The sequence below is a fragment of the Tursiops truncatus genome, chromosome 2 (assembly GCF_011762595.2).
Source record: "Tursiops truncatus isolate mTurTru1 chromosome 2, mTurTru1.mat.Y, whole genome shotgun sequence".
NCBI classification, from domain to species: Eukaryota; Metazoa; Chordata; class Mammalia; order Artiodactyla; family Delphinidae; genus Tursiops; species Tursiops truncatus.
In genome coordinates, this window is record NC_047035.1 from 52,367,474 (window position 1) to 52,373,473 (window position 6,000).

A 6,000-nucleotide genomic window follows, 5' to 3' on the forward strand; every position below is an offset into this window, starting at 1 on the left:
CACTTCTCCAGTGCAGCCTTATCTCCGTGAAGCAGCAGCCTTGAGAACATAGGCACTCCATCTGTGTTATAGTCTGATCTCAGCAGCTGAGGAGGAGCAGGTGATAGACTCCTAACCTCTGGGGAGCTGGAAAAAATCAGAGAGCAAAGAAATAAATGCCTGGCACAAATAACTCATTGCATCACCACTGTTTACCTACCTAGAGCTCTTTGGAAATTATGCATTATCAGTTTCAAATCATACACCTGAAGTTGCCTGATATTTGAAGCTGTTGTAGTATTTGGCTGGTAGCCTGAATTTTAGTGGGTTATAGATTTTAGATGTTTTATGAATACTGTGCCTTTGATGCTTCTTTCATTTCATAATAATGGACAACACGTGTTATTTAATGCGTTATATTTTGCACAATTTGCTCTGATTAAGCATGTTGTTTGGGTGAATATTTTTGTAAAAGTAGAAGGAAGAAATTTGAAAGAATTCTGTTTTAAAATTTTCAGTTGTTGGGACTTCCCTGGTGGCGCAGTGGTTGGGAATCTGCCTGCCAATGCAGGGGACACGGGTTCAATCCCTGGTCCTGGAAGATCCCACATGCCACGAAGCAACTAAGCCCAGGTGCCACAACTACTGAGCGTGCACTCTAGAACCAGCCGGTGAGTGACAACTACTGAAGCCCAAGCACCTAGAGCCCATGCTCTGCAAAAGAAGCCACTGCACTGAGAATCCTGCGCCCCCTAACAAAGAGTAACCCCCACTCGCCACAACTTGAGAAAGCCCACGCCTAGCAACGAAGGCCCAATGCATACAAAAAATTAAAAGCAAAAAGTTCAGCTGTTATTGTTGGTTTAATGAGCTTTTTTGTTTTGTCTTGATTTTGCCCATTGTTAGCTCTGCTTAATGGAAAAGGGGAGCAGGATTTTTTTTTCTTCACACTTAAATAGCCTGATACAGCATCTAAGCTGGAACAGGGAGTGGATATAGAATCCCTTTGGATTGATCAGGGGTTTGCATAATTCTTTTAGGTACTCATTTTACTGGTGTTTATGTAACATATAAATATATTCAATACTTTTTAAAGGGCTGCAGATGGTTATTATGTGATTTTTAAAGTTCTGCTTTGCAAGTCATGGAAAATTGATGAGTTAATAAGAGAAGGAGAGAGAGAGAATAATTATAAACTATGAGTTGGTGATGGTGAGTAAAAGATTCAGAAGAGTATGTTATAAATGTGATATGTCAAGCCTTTCTCCCAGCTCAGCATGCATATCTCACTGGCTTCCCTTCACGTACTAGCTGTGTGAACTTGGGCAAGTTCCATAATCTATGTATATCTCCCAGTTTCCTCATATGAAAAATATGCAAAAGAAGATTAAATAAGACTATTGTGAGGAGTAAATGAGATAACCCATATTAACAGCCTAGAATCATGCCTGGCACATAGTAAGTGCTTAGAAAATGCTAGCTATTATCTCTACCCAAATTCCCTTCCCCAAAGTCACCAAATAAAAAACCAACTTATCTAAATTATAAATCCAATAATTAAATTCTAGGGATTTAGTTGCTGGAATATGGTTCAGTAAGGTCTAGTTTTTGTGTTGTTCATAATATTTGCGCATAACACCTAACACTCTATATTCCTTCTAGTTTTCAATGACAATCATGCAGGTTGCAGGCTGTATAACATGGCATTCATGAGAGAAGTAAAATTCATACTCAAATTGGGAAACATTTGGCAGATGAAGGACTTTTGAAGTCTTTTGTAGTGTTGGCAAACATTGCTTATTTTGGATTTAATTAAGACTTCAAAATTTTAATTTTCTTAGAAGTGGTCTCCTTAATGTCCACATGCAGATATATTATTTTTGTAAATAAAACTCTTGGCCTTGTAGAATAGCTGAATATGTCATGCCAAACTATGCCACTTTGGCATAAGGATTATTTTGAGCTGAAGGCAATTAAGAAGAAGCAGGTACAGAAAAGCTCTTTACACTACACCTATATGCCTAAAAGTAGGACATAAATTTGCAAGGGTGTCTCCCCTTCCATCTCTATCAAGAAGGGCAGGGCTTCCCTGGTGGCGCAGTGGTTGAGAGTCCGCCTGCCGATGCAGGGGACGCGGGTTCGTGCCCCGGTCCGGGAGGATCCCACATGCCGCGGAGCGGCTGGGCCCGTGAGCCATGGCCGCTGAGTCTGCGCGTCCGGAGCCTGTGCTCCGCGATGGGAGAGGCCACAACAGTGAGAGGCCCGTGTACCGCAAAAAAAAAAAAAAAAAAAAAAAAGAAGGACAGAAGTTAATTACCAGGGACAACTTTAGACTCCATCAACCTGGAGACCACAACAGTAGAATCTCCATAACAAACCTGGCTAAAACTAGCTCTTATCCACCATTAGTTTTCCTTTTCCATATATTTGTCTTCCCACAATTTGCCACCCTAGAAGCTCAAAGTGCTTTTCCTTTGTCTTTCTACTTCTCTAGAAATTTTTTGTTCTTTTCTTAAGGTGCTAGTAAGCCCAAGTTCTAACCATCCCTTGGAGTTACTCGCCTCTGGGTATTCTCATGTCTATGCATGATGCACATGCTAATAAACTTCTTTTTGTTTTTCTCTTGTTAATCTTTCTTTGGTCAGTATAATTACTGGACCATAGCAGGAGAACATGGAGGGGGGGTAGAAGGGAAAAGAATTTTTCCTCGTTTACAGCCTTTTGGGAAAAGTTATTATGTGTTTTTAGTGTGTTATATTTTAAAAATGGCTTTATGCATAGTTCAAGAAGGGGTAATTGTTACAAAATTTTAAGGGGCTATAGTAAGGCTCCACTTGTTCACCCACTGGTTGATACTTGAGATTTAATATTTAGTGTTTTATTTTAGTTAGCAAAACTTTGATTTTTGTAAAACAGAAACTCTGTGCAGAATACGTAGAGGACGCTCACTCAGCTGATTTCAGTCTTTTATATTTCAGAGTGAATGAGTTTATTCCACAAATCCCTTGAATGTTTAGAGATGATAAAAAGGAAAAAATACCATGAAAAACATGAGTGTCAATGAGAGGGAAAGGGGCATAATTAGGAAGTAAAGTGATAAAAAATGGAAATCTGAAGTACTACAAAAACATCTTTACCTACTTTATAATTCCCTAGGATCTGCCCCTCTGTACTCAAAGTCAGGGTGGGGAAAGGAGACCCCAAAGGCCACTGCAGAGGGACAGTGTTGGGGAAGGAATAAAGTCCAGCAAATCTAGGCCATGATAATATAAGGAAGGGACCACGGAGGTATATCAGGACTGGGAAAACCCAGAAACCACGAAAAGAATAAAGCTCTTCACCAGCGCCATGAGGAGCCATGTCTGATCCTGAGGCAAAAGGAAAAGTGTGCTCTCCAATATGCACTTATCCAAAATATCAACAAAATCCATTTGTTGAACCAATGGAGAAAAGTTAATAAAAGCTCTATAATAAAACATTTATAACTAAAGTCCTACATTGCCCAATTGTTCCTATGCTATTGTCCACCCTCATTAATCCACTTCATGTGATGTGACAGAATTGCAGCCCTGCCTGGAACTCAGGGGCTCATTAGAAACAACTATTCCTTTTGCACAGCACAGGGTCTTAAACAAACAGTAGTCCATCTTTATTTATAATTGTGTTCACCATAGTTTTTCTGGCATTAACTTTTAGTTTTAAAATATTACATTCAAATATTATTTTCTTAACTGCCAGAATTTTTTGGTTCTCCCTTACATTTTGGGCTGAGGTGAGCGCCTCACTTGCGTCACCCTATTCATGGCCCTTCTACTTATACCCAAGTTTCCAGATCGACAGAAGTAAGAGTAACAGAAGAGGACTAAGCAATTGTATAACTGTGACAATAATATAAGAATTATATATAGAGAATTTTATAACGTATGGTTCATGTTTTCTTCCCCACAAAGACTTTTGTTTTTTGTTCCTTTTTATTATCTCTCTACAGAGATTAGGACCTCTATCACCATGTTAATTTGAAGTAGAGACATTCTGCATCGTTGTCATATTTGTGGTATTAAAGGAAATGTTTCTAACATTTCACCATTAGGAGTCATATTACTGTAGTTGTTAGTTATTGTTTATCAGGTTAAGGATTTATCACTGCATTTTCTTCAGCTACTAAGTGATATTTCTCTTTAATCTGTTTTTATAATATTAATAATAGTAATTGATTTTCTAATATTAAATTATACTACCATTGTTTTGGTTCTCTGCTAATTAGATTTTTCTATATTTTGTTTAGGATCTTCACTTCTAATAAGTTTGCCATGTTGTTTTTTCATATTATCATCTGATATTTATATCAATATTATACTGGATGGACTCAAAACAGAGTTGGAAGGTATTCTTTCATTTTTTAGCCACTGGAGTATTGTATAGAATTTAAATGATTTATTCCTTAACATTTTGGTAGACTTCACCATAAAACCATTGAATCTCTTATTTTCTTTATGGGAAGAGCTTTAAATTCTGCATCTATTACTTAAAGGCATTTCAATTATTCTTTGTAAAATTTGTAAAGTTATATTTGTCTACATATTTTTTTCATTTTTTCTGCTTTCAAATTTTTTAGCAAAGTTTTTCATGGTTCTATTTCTTCTAATATCTGTTTTGCTAAATTGTTCTCTTCAAGAAATATGTCCTTTTCATTGAAATTTAAATTCCTATGGGGATAAAGTCATTGATAATATCTTCTTATTATACGTTTCACATCTTCAGGATCTACAGTTATGTCCTCTTTCCATTCCTGATATTTAAAATTTGTGCTTTCTGGATTTGTTGATCAGTCTTGCTTGAGGTATATCACTTTGATTAATTATTTCAAAGAAAGAATTTGTTGCTTTGTTGAAAGAATTTGTTGCAACATCAGGCTTTTGATGTTGCAGGTCATGATCCCTGGGATGCAGACTACAGTGAAATTTAGCACAGGAGGTTGATTAGGCAGTGTTCTTGGAATTAACTCATGCAGGAGAAGGGAAAGAATTAAAAGACAAAGAAGTTGGGTTCTCTGATTCTTTACAAAAAAGGCTTCAGTCAACCCCACAGAGAGTTCCAGATGGCATTTTAGAGTTCTTCTAAGATGATGTGACTGGGCCAGGACTTTATACCCTGGCATCCACAATTGTGTTTCAGGGAAGGGGGAAGAACTTCAAGTGAGCAGCGCTCCAAGAGCCCACAGAATAATAATTAGTTTAGTAAATGGGTGTTGAAGCACAAGTCCACTTTGGAATTTAAAATGTCCACTTTTAAATTCTACTCGAATCCACTTCCACATATGTGTGGGGAGCAGCAGCTTCTCCCTGATTCTGGTGTGCTTGTTTTTGTTTTCTGTTGGAAACTCATGAGAGAAGGAACCACAGCTACCAACTGTGCAGCACATCTTGAAGCTGCAACTGATACTCAGCATCACCCTCCTTATTATGGACTGAATGTTTGTGTCTCCCTAAAATTCATATGTTGAAGCCCTAGCCCCAATATGATGTTATTTGGAGGTGGGGCCTTTGGGAGATAATTAAGTTTAGATAAGGTAATGAGGGTAGGGCCTCCATAATGGGATTAATGTCCTTATAAGAAGAGGAAAAGCAAACAGAGCCCTGTTGTGCTCTCTCTCTCTCCATTAGGTCCTACCTTCATCTTGTGAGGACATAGCAAGAAGACAGCTGTCTGCAGACGAGGGGCCTCACCAGGAACTTAATCTGCCAGCACCTTGATTGTGGACTTCCCAGCTTCCAGAACTGTGAGAAATAAATGTTTGTTATTCAAGCCACCCAGTCTATGATATCGCATTATAGCAGCCAAAGCTGAAAGACATTCCTTAACTATTCATTTACATTCCCTTCAGTCTTAGATAGCATCTCTGTTGGTCTCTATGACCTGGTTTTGGATGACTCAGACCTTCATTCATGAGACTTCTGTAGTCCTGGTCACTATACCATCTCAAGCATTGATTGCTGTATTATGACATTTATTCTCAACATT